We start from the raw sequence: 20,876 nt of genomic DNA, 5'->3' as shown, positions 1-20,876 counted from the left end.
AATGGAGCAAATATGCCATAATTATTTGCAAACCACTTTATTTTGTTTTTGAACTATTCCACAGTTTATGGTCTCTAAGTGCCATGTGAAAATTTTGTACCAGTGGTGTATAGATTTTACTCATTCTTGAAAATTAAGTAAATCAGATTATGAAGATCTGTGATAAAGGGTCAAATCCTTAGCCAGTGTAAATCTTCATGATGTTTATGTTTACAGATGGAAGGAAAGATTTGCAGCGCTGAAGATAAGAATTTAGGAATCACTCGATCACAAAAGCCTTTTAGCTTTCATATTGCATGTATACAGTATTGAGGAAGTAACGGATTGTGTTCCACACTCACGTCCTTTTTGCTGAATTCCCCTTCAGGAGACCAGTGGCAAAGAGGAACACATCTTTAGTGAACACCTGCAACCAGTTCCTTCCTCAAGCACTGAAATAGATTCTCCTCACACTGCATTAAAACAAGATGCAGACTGTTCTCCTTCCCACAGTCTCACTGCATATTGCAATGGAGGACAACATGATATAAAGTAGTCATGTCATCAGTCTTTTGGGGGCCTCAAAAGAGGAGTTAGATGAACCAGTCACACCTGATAGTTATCTGGATTTAATTTCCAATATCATACTGAGCCCATATGCTCCCATAAGCCACCCAATTCTCTATGGGGGGTCTATCCTCTTATCATTAGTCCCCAGACATGACTGTAGACACACAAACATACACCCCCTTTTATCTCTTCATGGTTGGGGCCTTAAAATCCATTAACCTTGCCAGTCTTCTGGGGGAATCCTGGAGTTTTTGAATCACCTTAAAGAGTCTGCTTGACAGTCTGTTGGTGGGAGAAGAGAGAGACACATTGACAGGGACAGACTGCATGTAACTCATCTTAGGCCTACCTAGCCATATGGTTTGCAATATGTAGTCTAGTTGTGCTTATATTCTGCTTGACATTGTTGTTGTTTGTGGACAAGTTTTGCTTTGTTCAAGATGGCTGAACCTGGATTTAGCAATTTAAGAGAGGCATACACCACTGGCTGCTCCAAGGCACATGGAGCAGATGGTGATAGGTGCCTCAGAAAGAAGGAAGCTGGCATCTGACATTAAAGTGAATGGAAGAAAGAATAAGATAACAGCACGGAATTTGGTCAGTAGAAGGATTTGAGGCTTCCTTCCCCAAAAGGTAACCAGCATAGGTTATTGTGCAAAAGTGTAACATTACCAGCCATCTAATCCCACAAAACCAAACACCCTTGACCTTCCTCTTCCCCTGAGGACAGAGGGTTGGGGTTCAGGAGGGAGTGCAGGGTACAGGTTCTGAGTGGGAGTTTGGGTGCAAGAGGGAACTCAGGGCTGGTTCAGGGGGGTTGGGTGTGGAAGGGACTCAGTGTGCAGGAAGGTCTGTGGGCTCTGGGAGGGGGCTCAGGCCTGGGGCAGAGGCTTGGGCTGCAGACTCCAGCCAAGTGGTGCTTACCTTGAGCAGCTCTGAGTCCTGGTATGCAGTACAGCAGGACTAAATCAGGCTCCCTGCCTGCCCTTTCCCCATGTCACTCCCAGAAGCAGCCCACAAGAGCCTCCCTGGGGCCCCTCGGTATGAGAGGGCAGGTAGCTCCACATGCTGCACCTGTCTGCAAGTGCTGTCCCCATAGCTCCCATTAATGATAGTTCCCAGTCAATGGGAGCTGCAGAGTAGTTGCTTGGGGTAGGGGCAGTGCATGGCCTAGGGGCCACAGGGAGGGACTTGCAGGCCACTTCTGGGAGTAGTGCGGGGACAGGCAGGCAAAGAACCTGTCCTAGTCCTGCTGCACCTTTTAGTGGCCAATCACCTGGTTTGGCTTTGTAAGCCTCTGAGAGATTGAGCCCAATTCCAGGAGACTGCTGGCAAAACTGGGAGGCATTTCAAATCCACGGTGTATCAAAGTGGCAGTGCCGCACGGAGTCCATGTATGGGCTCCATGAGGTGCTGCTGCTTTGAAGTACCCTCTTTTCCCCCCACCACTTTGCTACCTCTGTCTGATAGAGGCAGCAAGGGGGGGGGAATCAACTAGTTGACTTAATTATCCGATAAGCATTTGCTTATCAGATAGTCGACTAGTCCTTAACATCCTTAGTACAAACACAGAACAAAAAGACTATTTCTCTCCCAAACAGCTACAATCTATATGAAAGATGACAGATGGAGACAGACAGATGCAGAAATACAAGGAAACAGTAAGACAAATCTACAGAAAACATTTTGATATTTAGGAGCTAAAACAGAATAGAAAGTATGCATCTCAAGGCTTGTCTCCACTACAACTGTAATTGACACTGGGGTCAATTTAGTGAGTCTAGTGAAGACCCACTAAATCAACCACTGATAGCTCAGATTTTGACTTTGTTACTCCACCAAAATGAGATGAGTAAGGTGAGTGGATCAGAGAGTTTCTCTTGTCAACATAACATGGTGTAGACCCTGCATAATTGTGTAACTTAGATCAACTTTCCTCATAGTGTAGACCTGACCTCATTCATATGAACATATCTCCTACCTACCTACCGACCATGATTTTTACTTTCTGCTTTAAGAGCAAGAAAGAAGGCTGAGAGTACTTCCAAATAAAAAATGCTGTGCCACAAATCAGACCTGTCTTCTGCTATAATTAAATAAAGACCAATCAAAACAATAGGATACAATAAAACCAATAACAAGCCGTAGTAGTTATACAGCACAACTGGGCCTTACTAATCTCCACACCTTACAATATAAATAGCTGTTCATGGAGTTAAAAAAAAAGTGATTAACCACTATCACACAGACCAGGCTAAGAACAGCCCAACTTACTGAGTCCTCATCCAGTGCCTTCGCCACAAGATCAAACTTTTCATGTTCATCTGCTCTTTAACATCTCTATTTTATTCATCCAGTACAATATGAAGAGAATCACTATAGTTTATATCCAGTTCACCATCTGGGTCTTGTGCAACAGACTACTGAAGAAGCAAGAAAAGAGGTGCAAGTTGATGCTTGCATTTCTAGCTCAGCATCTACACTGGCTTCTAGACAGATGTGCTGGGAAATGTTCAATTCACCCAAATACTGTTCACATTGGTCTTTAGAATTTGAGGGAAACATTTCTGTTGGCATTAAGGTTTGTGAAACCTTTAATAAAACCAAAATTAGGGGTCTCTATTACCTGCCAATGGACACTATTGTAGAGCCTGCTCTAGCAGGCAGAAGGAACAGAGGTCTGGCAGATCCTGGCTCATGGGGTGCAGCAAAAGGAGTGACACTACCTGATCTCATGGAATCTTCTGTATGAGGTATCCATGGAGTTTGAGCTGCATTATGCAGAATGGGCAGACCTTGGCAGGGATGGAGGAATATCTTTATCATTTTATCATTCCTTCCCCAACCCATGAATCTTTTATGGTTAATGCTTATCCACCACTTGGAGCCTGTGCTGGCTGCTCATGGTGTTTTCCCCTCTGAGTAGCTGAGTAACGAGTCATGGACTCTCTGCTTCAAGAATCTGGGAGCTCTTGGCATTGAAAGTAGGATCAGATTAAGGCAATATAGGACCCCAAAGCATTCCATGAAATTGGGGCCCTGTGGCTCCAACAGAGTGCTTTTGGCAAGGAAAACCCTGTACTTCCCAGAGCAAAGTGTCAGCTGAGGACTCCAACCCTTCTAAGCATCAGGATGGCAACAGGGTCTCCTTGTATTTTCCCCAGTAGACAGGGCATGTCTGTTGGGGTGGGGGAGTGGACCAGGAATACTGTACTCTTCCCCTTCTACATTCAGAGCAGGGCCCCATGCCGGGAGAGGATATAACTCACTGAGTCTCTAAGCATGTGCCCCAAAAATAAGCACATCAAAGCACAAGCATTGGCTCTCTTAGACATTTCAATTCCTTTCCTGTGACTTAACTCTTTGAAATAGCCATTCATGGGCAAAAGCAAACCCATGAGAAAAACTGAGCCCTTAAATGCTTTCAAAAAGCCACATGCCTGTGTTGAATAAAACCAAAACTACACAAGCTGTAACATATTTTCAACATCCAGTGCCAGAGATCATATAAAACTGTCAGATTAGATTTGTACTGTAAAGTTTCTGTTAAAATAAAGTCATGCCTGATAACATTGATATACTACACACTGTATGTAGGCAAATCAATATTATCATTATCCCCGGGTGTGCTATAGTCAAACAGGGCTAGATAATCAAAGCAGACTGCATTTAAGAGAAAATAAGAAATATTTGACATCTTTTAAACATTTGCAAGTCTAAAAGTTAGAGCCCTGATGAATCAAAGTACAAAAGGAGAGTTCTGACAGCACTCCATGGAAAGATAATATTTTTGGCTCACCATTATAGAATCACCTACATGTGAAACAACCATGTAGTGCAGTGAAGACTATAGTTTTGATGTTCTAACAAAGGCCTCTTTGGAGCAACATGGATTTACATCAGCTGTGGACTTGACCCAGAAAGCATGTACTGTGAGAAACAGAAACACACCATGGGATTTAAGATATTGTTTGACAGCTTTTGTGTGGTATTGTTGTTGATAAGGTTAATGCTGTTTAGTTTATGTAGTTAGAATCCCACACTTTACAAAATAGTAAATGTCTAAGCTTCGATGCAAAGCATGAAAGTTTGTCTGTTTGACCAAGAGCTCCTCCTAAACAGTAATTTGGTATACCAAATTTGGTATACAGTTTTCTCTTATCATAACTTATAGCGAGGTAAGGGTTTGGTTGTGCCAGGAAAACTGGATGTGCCTGGAATGGGATTGTTTCTCATAAAATCAAACAGAAAAGAGACAGAGTCACCAAAGCAAGTACAGTCCTCAAAATTGTTATAACTTAGTGAATGTTGAAAGAGACTGAATCAAGATAAGCCAGAAAAATAGGATGAACCTTGAATAGGATTACTTCTCGATAAATCATACAGAAAAGAAATTAAGACAGAGAAATCTGAAGCAGTGGTTTGTTTTGGCATAGTTAAATGAATGCTTAAGATTTGAAAACTAAAAAACAAAGTTATTGGAAACCAAAGCGACCATAGCTCTTTTTTGTTAAAACATAGCAAATTATAAGAGTTTATAGGGATGAAGAAAAAAATATACTTGATGGAATTCCTATTTTAAAAAAATTACTAATAAAAAAAATCAAATGCATAAATTTTAACAATCCCTAGTCATAAGCCCTGATGCTGTATTATTTGGACACCCAAAGGTCTCAAAGACTTCAAATGACAGTTCCCTGACCATAAACAATGCATGATCAGTGACCACATCTTGGGTATGTCTACACTATAGAGTTTGGGGTTTTTTGGAAAAACAGATGTTTTTCTGAAAAAACTTCACTTATGTCCACACTGCAAATGTGCTCTTTTGAAAAAAAAACTGAAAAAAGAGAAGTTTTTCTGATATTGCTAAATCTCTTTCTAAGAGGAAGAAGCCTTTTTCCGATAGAGCTCTTTCAGAAAAAGGCATGTGTGGACGGGGAAGAGGGAGTTCTTTTGAAAGAAGAGGAAAGAGGAAAAAGCACAGATGTCCTGGTGGCCACTCCATCCATAATAATCACAGCTTAAATGCGAGATAGCATCCATTCAGTGTGGACGCTATCTTTTGAAAATGCAGATCACATTTTCGATGTGCTTTGGCAGTCTGGAAGATCTCTTCCGGAAAAGCTTCTTCTGAAAGAAGCCTGCAGTCTAGACGTAGCACTTGTTCTCCATTCTGCTCTACAAACGTTCTTTAATCATGACCTACCACTGCCCCACTGCTCTAGTCTTGGGCCTTTTTACAACAGAAAATAGCACTTATGCCAAACTGTGTAGTAGTTTTACAAGATGGAAAAAGAACCAGCCAAGGTTAGAGTAGAACCAATACATTTTTAACTTGTGACACAAAACAGATTTGAACACAGGTCAATTGAGTTGACTAGTGCATTAATCTACTATGTTGCCCTGGGCTAAGCTCTCTTAAAAATGGCAGCACATTTCGTGGTAAATAAGGTCTTTAAAATGAACATCCCCCAAAAATCTTTTCTCTCATCCTTTTACTTTTCATTAAACAGGCAATCCAAATCTTTTTATGTACTACCAAAGCTAGATAGATCCACCCTTACCACTGTTCCTGTTAAAAAATTCATATATATATTCACACACACCAGACATACCGGTCAGTACTTGAAAAGAAACTTTAGCCAGTTTTGTTCTTAAGTGATAATCAGAGAAATCCTCCATCACGTGTTGCTGCAGTGTGAGTTGGCCTTACCAGGATGAAGAGTCATGCAGATGTTACCCAAATGCTTCCATTAACTTAATCTTTCTCAGACGAGCCCTTCTGCTGCCAAATGCTTAAGAGTGTCACTTGGGATTTAGATGCCATTTTTGTTCACTACAGAAGACTGGTCATGTGTAGAAATCTGCAGGCATGATAACAGGGTTTAGAGAACACCATGAATATAGATTACTAGCTACAATTTTAAAAAAATGCTACTTGATTTTTTTCATCAAGGTCTTAATGATTGAACATGTTTTATAAAATGTAAACATAGAACAAAATAACAATAATAGTAGCTGGTGGGTATACTGACAATATATAGATGTAGATCTAAATGTGATAGGTACAATAAACACCTGCTACAGGAAAACAAATTCACATCTATTTTCATTAATGCAGTTTTATGTTCAGAAAATGCATTGGACTCTAACTTATTATGAATGAAGCCTGTCTGTACAAATGTAGTTATATAGCAGGAAATAATAGTATGAAATAACAGGAAATGCTATATGTATATTTAATTGTATACGTTTACTTCATGCTTTAGAGAAAGGATTAACAAGTCCTATCTATAGTATTTTTCATTTGTATTTTTATCTTCATTTTTATCTGTATGTGCTACAGCCAAGTAATTCCAACAGTAAGCCAGTTCAGAAGGACAGATGTTCCATTTCATTCTATTCCCAGACTAGTCACTCTGTAAAATTACATTCCTCTTGAAAGTAGAACAGTTTAAAGACTATCACAAGTTTTAAAGGAGCACGGCAAAGCAAAAATAAGCATTGAGCTAAGGCCCAATTTTTTTTATTGAATGTCCTAAACTAAACCATTTATCAGAGAAATAAAATTTAAAATTATTTTTCATCTTGTAAAATCTTCCTGGTTAACCGAAGAAATCAGAGAATGCGACAACGCAAATGTCACAAGTTTCACTGCAACCCATACAATCCATGTGGTATTTGTAAAGTCACAGAGTGATGCACAGTAGGATATTTTCAATGACCCTAAGAAGTACTGAAAGGATTTCTCAGGGCGATAAATATTAGTTAAAAAGCTAATTTCGTGTGCATAGTGCCCACTGTAAGTAGGAACATTCAGCATAGAAATCTGTATTTAACTCTATTTCAGTTTACCTTTCTGACATCATTACTGTTGTCTACTTATGCCAGTGTTGTTCTACAAGACATCCTCATATCTCAAGTCACATGCAGTCAAAGAACTAAACATCTAGGTTGAATCCATTAATATAAACATGTATGGTAGGGAAGATGGATGATTGACAAGATAGTTATATATAAAAATCTCAAGAAAGAAAAGTAAAGGGAATAAACTTTTTATTCCACAGATTAAAAAATGAGGAGTATAGGATCTTTTGAAATGGGGCATTTCTGTCGAAAATGCCCCATCTAAACTGCCTTTTTTTTTCAAAAAGCCCCGTTTCGAAAAAAGCGGCAGCTGCCAGTATGCAAATGAAGTACAGGATATTTAAATCCCTGCTTCACTTGCACTTTCAATATGTCTAATTTACACCCCTCTGCCGACAGAGGGGTGTAGTTTAGACACACCCTAAGGGATACACAGTGTACTGCAGGATTTGACACTTGGTCCTGAACAAAAAAGAGAGGAACAGACCCTGCATAATCTAGGTTGCATCAAAGACCACCAAGAACATGTTCACTGGTGCTGACTGCAGCCAACTGAAGCTATTTTATATTCCATGATATTCATCCTATTTATAGTCATTGTGCACCTAGACCTGTAAATACTTGCAGATGTAACTTTACTCACCTGAGTAGAACTTTTTACTTTCATGGGACTGCCAATGTGCACTGGAGCAAGATTACTCATGGTGTTGGCAAGTGTGAACCCTAAAAAATCATGAGTACTGTTATGCATTATTGAAAGAGTTCTGCTCAGTGACAGCAAACAAGCAGCTGGCAATAAAACCATGGTGGTTTTCCAGGGTTAATGCCTGGCTAGCCATCATCACTATATTTACCTGCATAGCCACAGGTACAGGCAATTGCAACTCCCATTGATTGCAGATTGGTCGTTCCTGGCCAATGGGAGCTGTCAGAAGTGGCGCAGACCAAAACACCAATTCATGCAGCTTCCATTGACCGGGAATGGTGATCCACTGTCAATGGAAGTCACGGTTGACCATACCTGCAGAGATGCAGGTAAATACTGTACATTGGTTTGGGCCCAGCAGGGGTTAACCCTGGTGCACCATTTCCACTCTGCAGGCTGGTATTTGCCCACCGCTGCAGTAAACTATTTTCAAACATTAATCACCCTGCTTGGGTTTTTTTTTAATGTCCAAACACAAGAAAGACTAAGTCACCCTGACTAACTTTGAAAAATAAAAGCAAAACCTTCAAAAGAGCATCTGAAACAAATCTTGTTCTATAGGCCAAATTCTATACTTATTTATGAGAGTGTCTATCTGGAGTCAATCCGCTAATATTGAGTTACACTGATATAAAGCCAAATTTGGCCCACTTGTATTTGCACAAATAATGATTTTAAATAGTATAAGACATTGATTACATTTGCAAAGAAATTACCATGTCTGAATTTTCACCTGGAAATATTCAGCTCTAAGTAAAATTTTAGAGTCAACCTATAAACAGCATTTTTCAGTGGTTTATAGAGAAAAAAATGACAATGGTGCAAACAGTGCCTCTATACATTCTGCTGATATTATGTGAGAATTGGTTTAACATTAAAAATATACATACCACAAAAACTCATATAGGTTCAACACTGCAAGCTGCCAATTTAATTTGAAATGACTTGACAGAAAATCTCTAGGCCACCAAATGCTATTATAAAGCACTGTATTCTCATTAAAGGTCTGAGCCTTTTTCTCTCCCAGAGGGCAGACTCCTCATGAGGCTGTCCCTTTGGCATAACATGTGATAGAGCTAATCTGTCTTCCCTTGGACAGCACTGCGGATATGCAAACCCAGGTGGCACTAATAGGTTTACAGTAATAACTATGGAATTGGATACAGCATGTTACACTGTGAGAAATTCCCATAGATCAATTTTTTGTGGTAAAGGTTAACAAAGAGACATAGAGCCATAGTATTAGTTTTATGGGTCTGTTTTCAATTTTATAGTTTAAAAAGAAAAAGAGAATCTCCCATATTTAGATAGCACATACATATTTAACTTTTCAAATATATCTGCTTTATGTGTATATACAAACATGCTCAGTGAGAAAAAGTCTGCTTTCACTCACACTGTTGTAAATCCAGAGGAATTCAATTGGATTCAAAGGAGGCCCTCTAGTTTTACATGGAAAGACTCAATTCCAAGGAAGCAGAATATGGCCTATCAATTTTTTGACCAAACCAGGTATCATACTTTTATGCTCATACACTTCAGTCATATGTTTGTAACCTTACTGGAAACTAAACTGAGATTAAACTGATTGTTTTATTATAACGACTGCTCTTTACAACAATAAGGTATTTTCAGTTGCAAAGCATTATAGGATGAGACAAAGTAGTGGTCTGACCATTTGTGATCATTAAAGATCCCAAGGCACTCTTTGTAAGATTAGGGTTTTAATCTCAATGTACTGGCCAAATTCCAACATGGCTAATTACATTCTCTCTACCTACAGTCTCAGCATGTTACCCAAGATGGTTGTATTTCCATTGTAGATGAAGGGTTCCTTGCATATGGAATTTACAAAACTGTTTACTATCTTTTGGTATGAAAGGTGCTAAATAAGATATAATGTCATCATCATCGTCATTAAGATGAAGTATAGATATTCTAAACAATAGAAAAGGCCTTCTGTTAAAATGGAACATTTAGTTTAGTAATTAAAAACACTATTGAGACCTAGAGGCATATCTGTATTGTGGTGTATATTGTTTCAGACTGAAATGTCATTCTGAAAGCCTACATTCGCTCCCATAGATGGAACATACTGGAAAGTTAAACACACAACTTTGGTGATTGCTGAGAATGTCTACAATCTCACTATAAATTCACCTAAAAATCAATAATAATCCTGTAGCACCTTAGAGAATATCCAAAAAATAGATAGTTAGTATCATGAGCTTTCGGGGGCACAAACCACTTCTTCAGATGACAAATATGGAGCAAGAAACACAGAAGATGAATTATAAAGCAGAAAAAGAGGGAAGAGGGGGAGGAGGGAAAAAAACCCTATCAATTAAAGTGTCCATATTAAATTAGCATGGACATTTTAATTGACAGGCTAAATTAACACGGACATTTTAATTGACAGGTTTTTTCCTCCTCTTCCTCCCCTCTTTTTCTGCTTTATTATTCAAACTCTGTGCCTCTTGCTCCATATTTGTCATCTGGAGAAGTGAGTTGTGCCCACAGAAGCTCATGATACTATCAATATTTTTTGGTTAGTCTTGAAGGGTACGTTTAGACTACAAGCCTCTTTCGAAAGAGATCGTCTAGACTACAGCCAGTACTTTCGAAAAAGCGAGCCATTTTTTTGAAAGAGAGCACCCAGGCAGTCTGGATGCTCTCTTTCAAAAAGCACAGTTTGTATTACATAGCGTCTTTTTTTGAAAGAGCACTTTCGAAAAAAGGCATTATTCCTCATAAATTGAGGTTTTCCATGGTCGAAAAAAATGCCGCATTCTTTTGATTTACTTTTGAAAGAACACAGCAGCAGTCCAGATGCAGGGGAAGTTTTTTCGAAAAAAAGGCCACTTTTTTCGAAAAAACCCTGTAGTCTAGACACACTCCAAGGTGCTACAGGACCATTGCTTTTTTAAGTTTCTTTTCATAGAATCATAGAATACTAAGACTGGAAGGGACCTCAAGAGGTCATCGAGTCCAGTCCCCTGCCCTCATGGCAGGACCAAATACTGTCTAGACCAACCCTGATACATTTATCTAACCTACTCTTAAATACCTCCACAGATGGAGATTCCACAACTTCCCTGGGCAAATTATTCCAATGTTTGAATACCCTGACAATTAGGAACTTTTTCCTAATCCTCCCTTACTGCAGTTTAAGCCCATTGCTTCTTGTTCTATCCTCAGAAGTCAAGATGAACAAGTTTTCTCCCTCCTCCTTATGACACCCTTTTAAATACCTAAAAACTGCTATCATGTCCCCCCTCAATCTTCTCTTTTCTAAACTAAACAAACCCAATTGTTTCAGTCTTCCTTCATCGGTCATGTTCTCTAGACCTTTAATCATTCTTGTTGCTCTTCTCTGGACCCTCTCCAATTTCTCTACATCCTTCTTGAAATGGGGTGCCCAGAATTGGACACAATACTCCAACTGAGGCCTAACTAGCACAGAGGAGAGCGTAAGAATGACTTCTCATGTCTTGCTCACAACACACCCGTTAATGCATCCCAGAATCATGTTTGCTTTTTTTACAACAGCATCACATTGCTGACTCATATTCAGCTTGTGGTCTACTACAACCCCTAGATCTCTTTCTGCTGTACTCCTTCCTAGACAGTCTGTATGTGTGAAATTCATTGTTCCTTCCTAAGTGGAGCACTTTGCATTTGTCTTTATTAAACTTCATCCTGTTTACCTCAGACCATTTCTCCAATTTGTCCAGATCATTTTGAATTATGACCCTATCCTCCAGATTAGTCACAACCCCTCCCAGCTTGGTATCATCTACAAACTTCATAAGTGTGCTTTCTATACCAATATCTAAATCGTTGATGAAGATATTGAACAGAGCTGGTTCCAAAACAGACCCCTGCAAAACCCCACTTGTTGTACCTTTCCAACAGGATTGTGAACCATTAATAACTAGTCTCTGAGTACAGTTATCCAGCCAGTTATGCACCCACTTTATAGTAGCCCCATTTAAGTTGTATTTGCCTAGTTTATAGATAAGAATATCATGCGAGACCATATCAAATGCCTTACTAAAGTCTAGGTATACCACATCCACCGCTTCTCCCTTATCCACAAGACTCGTTATCCTATCAAAGAAAGCTATCAGATTGGTTTGACATGATTTGTTCTTTACAAATCCATGCTGGCTGTTTCCTATCGCCTTGCCACCTTCCAAGTGTTTACTGATGATTTCCTTAATTACTTGCTCCATTATCTTCCCTGGCACAGAAGTTAAACTAACTGGTCTGTAGTTTCCTGGGTTGTTCTTATTTCTCTTTTTATAAATGAGCCCTTTTTATTTATTTGCCCTTTTCCAGTCTTCTGGAATCTCTCCTGTCTCCCATGATTTTTCCAAAGATGATAGCTAGAGTCTCAGATACCTTCTCTATCAGCTCCTTGAGTATGCTAGGCTGCATTTCATCAGGCCCTGGTGACTTGCAGGCATCTAACTTTTCTAAGTGATTTTTAACTTGTTCTTTTTTTATTTTATCTTCTAAACCTACCACCTTTAGTTACAGACTAACACAGCTACCCCTCTGAAACTATAAATTCACCTGTTTATCATTCCATAAAGCAGCATTAATAGTAGTTTAAGTGAAAGCATTTGCTTTGCTTGAGACAAACGAAGGTAACTACCAAGAGGAAAAAGAATAATGGTTTAGAAGAGATATTGGGGGGCAGAGAAGGAAACAAAAATAAAAACAAGATAATTATGTATAAAGCAACCTCAAATAGTGAGACCTTCAAATTGGGGTGTCTGTTTCTTCTTTAGCTGTGACTCTGGGGTGATTGTCTACAAATGATATCTCCTTTTTCCACAGATGATTCAGGTAGTGCCTCCCACTTCTAATGCCTACTCATCGTCACAAGCAAGCAAAGACATATGGAAGGAAGAATGATGCACTGGGAATAATGAAAGATGGCTCTCTAGCTAAGAATGCCACCTCACCCTTTCCTTATGTGGCTGACTAGTTGGCCATTTTGGTTCATTTCTCACAGAAAGACATTCACAGGAAAAATTATAAAATATGACGACACAAGAAAAAGTGCAGTGGGTTAAAAAACTCCAAGCCTGCTTCATGGTAATATCTTTTTTTTTTTTTTTTTTTAACACCTGGCTTTTTCAGTATATTTGATCTTACTCAAACTCCAAGTGAAATCAAAGTGTTTTTTTTATTCCAGCTCTTTGATGCTAAAGATTGAAATAATGCTTTCAGACTACCCAGGTCACTGAATTGTCACAACTGTACATACAACAATGGGTCAAATCCTGATACCTTATCCACACTATCTTTATGTCATGAACAGTCCCACTGTTGCTCCTTGAGGCATATCTACCACTCAACCTGAGTAAAACAGCAGAATCCAGCCCTACACAACTCAACTAAAACAAAACAAAACAGCACAATGTGGCTAATGAAAAAAAAATCAGTGTGCAACATGGAGTCATGTGCAATGATTGACACTAAGTGCAGTTCAGAGCAGGAAATCACTGATTTTCAATTTATATTTAAGCGAGAAGTAATTTACTGTCAATTGTTATTAAACCAACAAAACTGCACTGAATTAGTGCAAAATGGTTTGGTGCATAGGAAAACTGTCATTAATAAAGATGATATTTAGTGGGCTCAATTGTACATTATAAACACCTAATTTTGTAAGTTTGTTGAAGGCTTCATTTTCAATCCTGTACAGCTCATTTACACATCCCACAGTTTAAGATTAGTAGATCGGGGCTTTTATATTTTAAAAAAGAGAAATCGGTACAAAACCCCACAAACATAGGTGCTTAGAGCCAGAAAAAGTGTGTGTGTGTGTGTGTGTGTGTGTGTGTGTGTGTGTGTGTGTGTGTGTGTGTGTGTGTATATATATATATATATAGTCTCACAGTCAAAAAGTCTTTTGACAACTGGTAACACAAAACTGCCAAAGCGATAAATTGTTCTCATAGAAACAATTTTTTTAGATATCTCTGTCTGGTAAATGTTGACTAATAGTAATCATTGTTCAATTTAATATTAATGTTGTATTAGAGTGATGCTACAGCACTCCAGGATCAATACTTCACGGTACTTTGCACTGTACAAACACATAGTAAAAAACAGCTCATGGCCCCAACTGCTTTCATCCTTTCTCTGGGTTGTCTATTAGGGTGTGTTTACACTGAACCCTTACCTCAAAATAAGCTACACAATTTGTGCTATGCAAATTGCATAGCTTATTTCAAGGTAATTTCAAAATAGCTTATTTCCAAATTTGGCACTGTCTACATAGTGCCAAATTTCAAAATAAAGTGCTATTCTGACAAGTTCCTTAACCTTCATGGAACAGGAGTTACAGGGACACCCATTACTTCAAAGTATATTTCATATATTTCAAAATAATGAGTGCATTTAAAGACATGGAATAGCTATTTTGGGATACTTCTGGTAGCCTGAAATAATGCTGCTGTTTAGACGTAGCCTTAGATTGCAAGGAAAGAACAGTTGTTCCCATTTTACAGATGAACTGAGGTACAGAGAGATTAAATAACACCCAAAATTACAAAGAAGGTTTCTTGTACTTATAGAGATTTGGACCCATAGCTCCTGAGTTTCTGTAGTGCCTTAACAACAAAACCATCCTTCATTATGCCATTCTGAAACACAGAACCCTAGCAAGGCTCCTTAATAATGGCCTTTCATTTTAGCAACAGCTTTGAACAATGAAGTTCAGAGTTTTTCTTTTCAGTCTTTTTGGACACATATTACTGTAAAAGCTCTGTTATCCGGCATGTTGGCAGACTGAGGTGCTAGTGAATCAAAAATTCTGGTTAAGTAAGAGTTATATTTTATCAATTGTCAAAGAATCAGAATACAATAAAATGAATAAAGTATAAAATCATATAGAGATACTCATCAATCCAGTAGTAGACTGCACTGCACAGTGTTCGGTTTTTAGAAGCACTTAGGTGAATTGCAGTCAGGTAAAGTTTCTGTACATTGGATTATCTTATGACATTATGTATAACCAAGGGCAGCACACGGTGCACCCATATCACCAATAATACACTTAACACTAAAACTACACTGAATATAAACTGGGGCTATGTCTACACTGCTATCTTTTTTCGGAAGAGGCCAAATGTGGGGAAAACCTCCTCTTTTGGAAGAGCCCTTATTCCTCATAAAATGAAGAATACAGAGCTTCCAAAAGAACACCCCAACTTTTTTGGAAACTGTTCCAAAAAAGCAGATGCGTTCCCTGGCATCCCGGGAAAACTTTGTAGTGTAGACATAGCCTGGATCTTTCATTATCAACATAAATTATCATTGCAGAGATAAAAAGTGTTGGAAATTGATCTGACTCTATAAGGACACTATGCTTTTTTTTACTAAATCTTGGATATCAGCTTATTTACTTGTCTTCTGATTTCTTTACATAAAAGTAGAGTGCAGAATGTGCTATTTCATAACCATACATTAGTCCTGGTTACTAGATTGAAGTTTGTATTGGGAGATATCAGAAATGCCAGTTAATAGAGCTTTTCATTTGATAAAATGCTGGCTAACACAGCTTTTACTGTATAACAGAGATGGGAAAGCATTTTTTGGGCTGGGGGCCACACACAAGTGAGGGGCAAAAACAAAAACCAAACCCTCACTGACGTGACCCCCAACTGAGGAGAAGGACACTACCCACATTCCCCTCACACACTAGAATCTAGGGGGACCCAGACTAGTAGATTTTGTGTTCTTGAGCCCTCTGGTTGGGCAGCGGGCGGGGGGGGGGGGGGGAGGGACTTGAGCACCAATGTGGGCTCTCCAATGCTGAGGCAGGACATGAGCCTGGAGGGCCAGGAGTAAGGTTCCTTACCCCTGCTAGATAAACAAAAATGCTGCTAAAAATGGTCTTTGAACTATTGTTCTAAAAACTTGTCCTACCTGAATTTTTTAGCTTTTATAAAAAGATCTGTTTGATTTTAGTGCTACTGAATGTTGATGAATTGATAGTACTTGCGGTTGTTCCCACCATTTCAGTTACCACTTCTCCAATCTAGCTCTTTATCTCAGAGTATACACAAAAATCACACACCTCTGCACTGGCTGGACAGCCCAATCTTATCTCAAAGTGTGAGCTTCCTTGGTTACAACATCTTTTCCCTTCATCACAAATGGGAATATGACCATCTCGCCCATCACAGAGACTTGTAATCTTGGAACCATATTTGACACAAATCTGTCTTTTGGCAAACATCATTGTTTCTGTTGCTCAATAATCTCTCTACAATATGTATGTCCCTCTTCATATCTTCTGCTAAAATTCCTTGCCTAGTTGGTGATGGTCATCTAATTCATCAGCTGCTTCAACCTTCTCAATCCTGTTCTCCTCATCTAGAGCCTTTCAGTATAAACAATGGTGTTTAAAACCCTCATTTTCTCCTTCTGTTCTGACTACATAACTCCCTTCACACCTCCTTTCACAGTCTCCCTCACACCTTTCAAACTGTATCACATTTAAGGTTCCCATCCTCCCCTACTCTACACATGCATTTATGCCCCCAGTTCTCCTCCTAGTCACTATGTTCCTCCCAAACTGTATTCTTAAATGTCCCATTTGTATCTTCCTCCCACTCTTTTTTGTTCCTTTGGGGTTTGAAATCCCCCTTCTCCTCTCGCACCAAAGAAACTTTGTCTTCATTAAAATTCTTCCTTACTACACACTTCTTTCACAAATTGTTCCAGCCACTATCACAATAAGTAGAGATTAAATAAAAAAAACAAACTCCACCATTTAAAGTTTGGACATTTAACCTATGCATCTCATATGCCCAATGACTATTGTCTTTGGCTGACCTACACAGTAAGAACCTGGGGAAGGAACCCTGTGTCCATATATCTTTATACAGTGCAAAGCACACTGCAGGAGCTCAGTTTAGTCCATGTATATACCAAATGCAGTGATAACATGATAAAAATGATGATTTTACACATATGTAGTGACTTTCATCCAGATGGATCCCAAAGCACTTTACATCATTTGCCAATTAACTGTACAAGCTAAAGTATTTATATAGGAATCACTTCGCCCACCACCTAAATGCAGTCAGCTATGGCCCAATGCCAGCAGCTCTTTAATTGCATATAGTTTTATATGACACAGGTTTAGGACAGGAAGTGGAGAAACATGTCATATTCCCAGGTGGAACGTAGGCGGGTAGATTATAATTAGCAAAACAAATTGAAAAATGCAATGAAATTTTCATAGGATAATTTATAATGGGTTTTTTTTTTTTTTTAATTTTTCAAAATTTCAATTCTTTTTTATGTTGGTTGAAAACAACACATTGAAAAGTTTAAAATAATTTTCTAAATATTTCCCTACCTTACCATCTTTCTCAGTTAGTGGCTTTGTGACGATCCTCCTTTGCCCAGCATATTTGGCCTTGTGGTAATGTGAGATGATTTATTCAACCTAAAGATTTTTATTTTGTTTTGCTTCTATGTAATTTTGGTACAGGCCACTCTCGCTATAAGCCCAAGATAAATTCCAAAAAATTTGGACTTATAGCGAAACACCTTAAAGCGGGAAATTTTTTTTCCCATGGCTGACTTCCATTGTGCAAATTGGGGGTTTTCTTGTGCAACTTAAGAGTGTGGAACAGGAGGATTTATAACAAATCAGTTCTTACAAGCGTCAACAACTTTAGTGCAGAATAGATGTATACTGGGGCAACTTATAGTGGGGACGCCCTGTATCAAAGGATTTGGAGCTTGAATTTCAGTTGTTGTAGCTTTCTTTTTTCTTTCTTCCTAGCAGTAATCTATGTGTGTTCAAAATACTCAATGACTGCATCAGAGCACTTGGACTAGGGCTATAAAACATACTGTCTGGACTTCTGTGAAACTCCATGGATAATTCTTTAGGAGTTTTACTAGCCACTTCTGAGATGGTAGAAGTACAGCAGTGTCAACAAGAATGTTGTGAATGGCTTTTGTCATCCTGCTATAGTCAAAGTTTTCAATGTGCTACTGTTCCAGAATCACTTCTACTGTTCCAGAATCCCCGTGATGACTAGAAGCGCTTCTTTTTAACATACGTATTGGACTCTGAGCCCAGATAGTAAATATTAGGTAATGGAAAATTTACAGAAGGAGGGTTAGAATGGATAGCAGGTAGGACTTAAACATTGATCCACAGGGAAGAGGGGAAAGTGCTTTTTTTAAAAAAAGGAATTTAGGATGGTTAAGTAGTTAGTAGCTAAGACACTCTAAATGCATCAAAATTGCCCTCTGATAGAAGCAAAGAAACAAAATCCTAATCTTATGCTGAGGGATTGAAGAGGGGAGGAAAAAGAGAGACTATTTTCTATTTAGTATACATCCAACGAAATCAATGTGAAACCAGGCAATGTTCACGCTGATGTTTTCCATCCAGGTACGGATTTTTTCCATCTATGTGCAGAGTATGTTTTTATGTGCACCAAGGCATGTGTGAATGTGCACCACCAATAGAAACATAACCTAGCTAGACAGCTCTGCTAATCTGATGGGTAGCATTCAGATTTCTCCTGAGTAGCCATACAATCACAGAGCTTACAGTGAACACTGATACCAGGATAATATTGGCCCATGGTGTCTATGGCATAAGCACAGACAATGCTAACTTTAGAAGTGGGGAAGTTCCAGCAAAGTTGTTTTCACAGGGCTGTAATCTGTTCAGTTTCTTTTTTACCTTTCTCACAGGTCCCATCCACCTGTTCTTCCCCCCCCCCCCCCCCACTCACTAGTGAAATGTCAATCAATGTGCTCAGACCATTGCATATCTTGAGAGTCTTGCATTAAGTGTGGGGTTTTCTGTGAGTTGTGGGCTCTCTGAGCTGCTGGCTCTGATGGTGAGATATGACCTGATCATTCAATGGGTTTCATATAGGTCAACATCTTGCTTAGATATTTCATCCAGAAAGCAGCACCTTGGTTCTTAGTGCAGTTCTGACTCAGCAGGATATGTGCCACCAAGAAAGTCAACCACATCATAAACTGGAACACTTTGGTTTTGCCTTTTAGACTTTCCATCTCCTGACCTTGTTTAGCTATTGTGCCCTGAGATCACAGGGTAGCAAATAGGCTGAAGTCTTATGAATATTCACATCTTTAATACTTAAAAACAGATGTTTTAATATATTACTCTCTATTGCTATGTAGCCAATGCTTCCTTGATGGCATATATATATAGTCTGTTGTACAATTTTGTGTTTCATAGTAGTGAGAGAACATTAATAATTTAGGATACCCACAAGTTTCTTGCCTGGGGTACTGCATGTTAATTCACACAAACAAGGTTTTCCTAAGTAGCAATCAGTTATGGTTAGTCTTTGTTAATAAAAATTCTTTATGACTTGATGGTTTATAAGAATCAGCCTAAAATAGTTGCAATAGAGTAGCGCTGGATATAGTCATGAGTACTATAACATTTAAATGCTTGCAGTGACTTCATGCTCTAGATGTCAGTTTAGATTGTAGATAGAATATGAAAATCCTAAAATAAGAAAATATTGCACCCCATTTTGGGTATGTCTACACTACAAAGTTAGTTCGAACTAAAGGACGTTAGTTTGAACTAACTTTCATAGGCGCTACACTAGCGCTCCATTAGTTCGAATTTAATTCGAACTAACGGAGCGCTTAGTTCAAACTAGGTAATCCTCATTCCACGAGGATTAAGCCTAGTTCGAATTTACTAGTTCGAATTAAGGGCTGTGTAGACCCTTAATTCGAACTAGTGGGAGGCTAGCCCTTCCCAGGTTCCCCCTGGTGGCCTCTCTGGGCACAACCAGGAAAACTATTCTCCTCTCCTCCAGCCCCGGGCCCTTAAAGGGGTAGACTCTGGCCAGAAGGCACTGGAGACAGACAGCCCTGCCAGCAGTGTCTGCCCCTGACCGAGTGGCCCCACCATGAGCCAGGCAGCCAGTAGCAGCGAGCCGTCCCCTGCCCAGTCCCCGAGCACCCAGGGGCCAGCCAGTGGCCGTAGATGGTGCGCGGCCCCCTGGACTAGTGCGGAGGTCATGGACCTCATTGGGATTTGGGAGGCAGGCCCCCAATCTCCAAGATCTCCGCACTAGGAGGAGGAACGCAGCCGTCTACGGCCGCATAGCGACTGCCATGGCCCGCAAGGGACACAGGTGCTCCCGGGAGCAGGTGCGCATTAACGTTAAGCAGCTGCGGCAGGGGTACGCCAGGGCCACCAGGGGCGGCGCCGCTGTAGGGGATGACACCTGCCCCTACTTCCCCGCCTTCCACCAACTCTTGGGGGGCAGGGCGGTCCGCACCAGCCCAGGAGGCAGCGAGCCGGGACCAGAGGGCCCTGACCCGGGCACACCGGAGGGGCCACCGCAGGATGTCCCAGCGTCCAGGGAGACCGTACCGGGTAAGTAGTTCGAATTAAGTAGTTCGGGGGGGAGGCGGGAGGGAGACCAGAGACCACACACGTGGGCCATGCCTTCCACGGATCACGCAGACACCTGTGCACGTGCGAGCACGTGCCATGCCACCCTTGGGCAGGTGGCTCCAGCTGCGTGACACCCAGGGGCCATGGCCCAATAAGCACATGCTTGTGCAAAGAGACCTGAAATGCTCCCGACCCCGGGGCGGGACCCAGCAGGATGCTTTCCCTTCACATGTCCCCTCTACACAGAGGCGGGGAGATGTCCCCCTCCCCCCCGCCGCCCCGGCCACACTATACATGGCA

At 40.1% G+C, this 20,876-nt stretch overlaps 1 long non-coding RNA gene across 1 annotated transcript in view; it reads right to left on the bottom strand.

Annotated features, from left to right (window-relative positions):
* LOC112545883 (uncharacterized) overlaps positions 1-20,876 on the bottom strand; it is a 41,429-nt gene that overhangs the window by 4,736 nt on the left and 15,817 nt on the right. Inside the window, exon 3 of the long non-coding RNA XR_003089457.2 lies at positions 6,266-6,416. This is a non-coding gene — a long non-coding RNA (uncharacterized LOC112545883). The remainder of the gene's footprint in view (positions 1-6,265; positions 6,417-20,876) is intronic.

The sequence above is a fragment of the Pelodiscus sinensis genome, chromosome 3 (genome assembly GCF_049634645.1).
Source record: "Pelodiscus sinensis isolate JC-2024 chromosome 3, ASM4963464v1, whole genome shotgun sequence".
In the NCBI taxonomy this organism is placed as follows: domain Eukaryota; kingdom Metazoa; phylum Chordata; order Testudines; family Trionychidae; genus Pelodiscus; species Pelodiscus sinensis.
The sequence above is the reverse complement of the archived record's forward strand: the minus strand, read 5'-3'. Positions and strand labels throughout refer to the sequence as shown.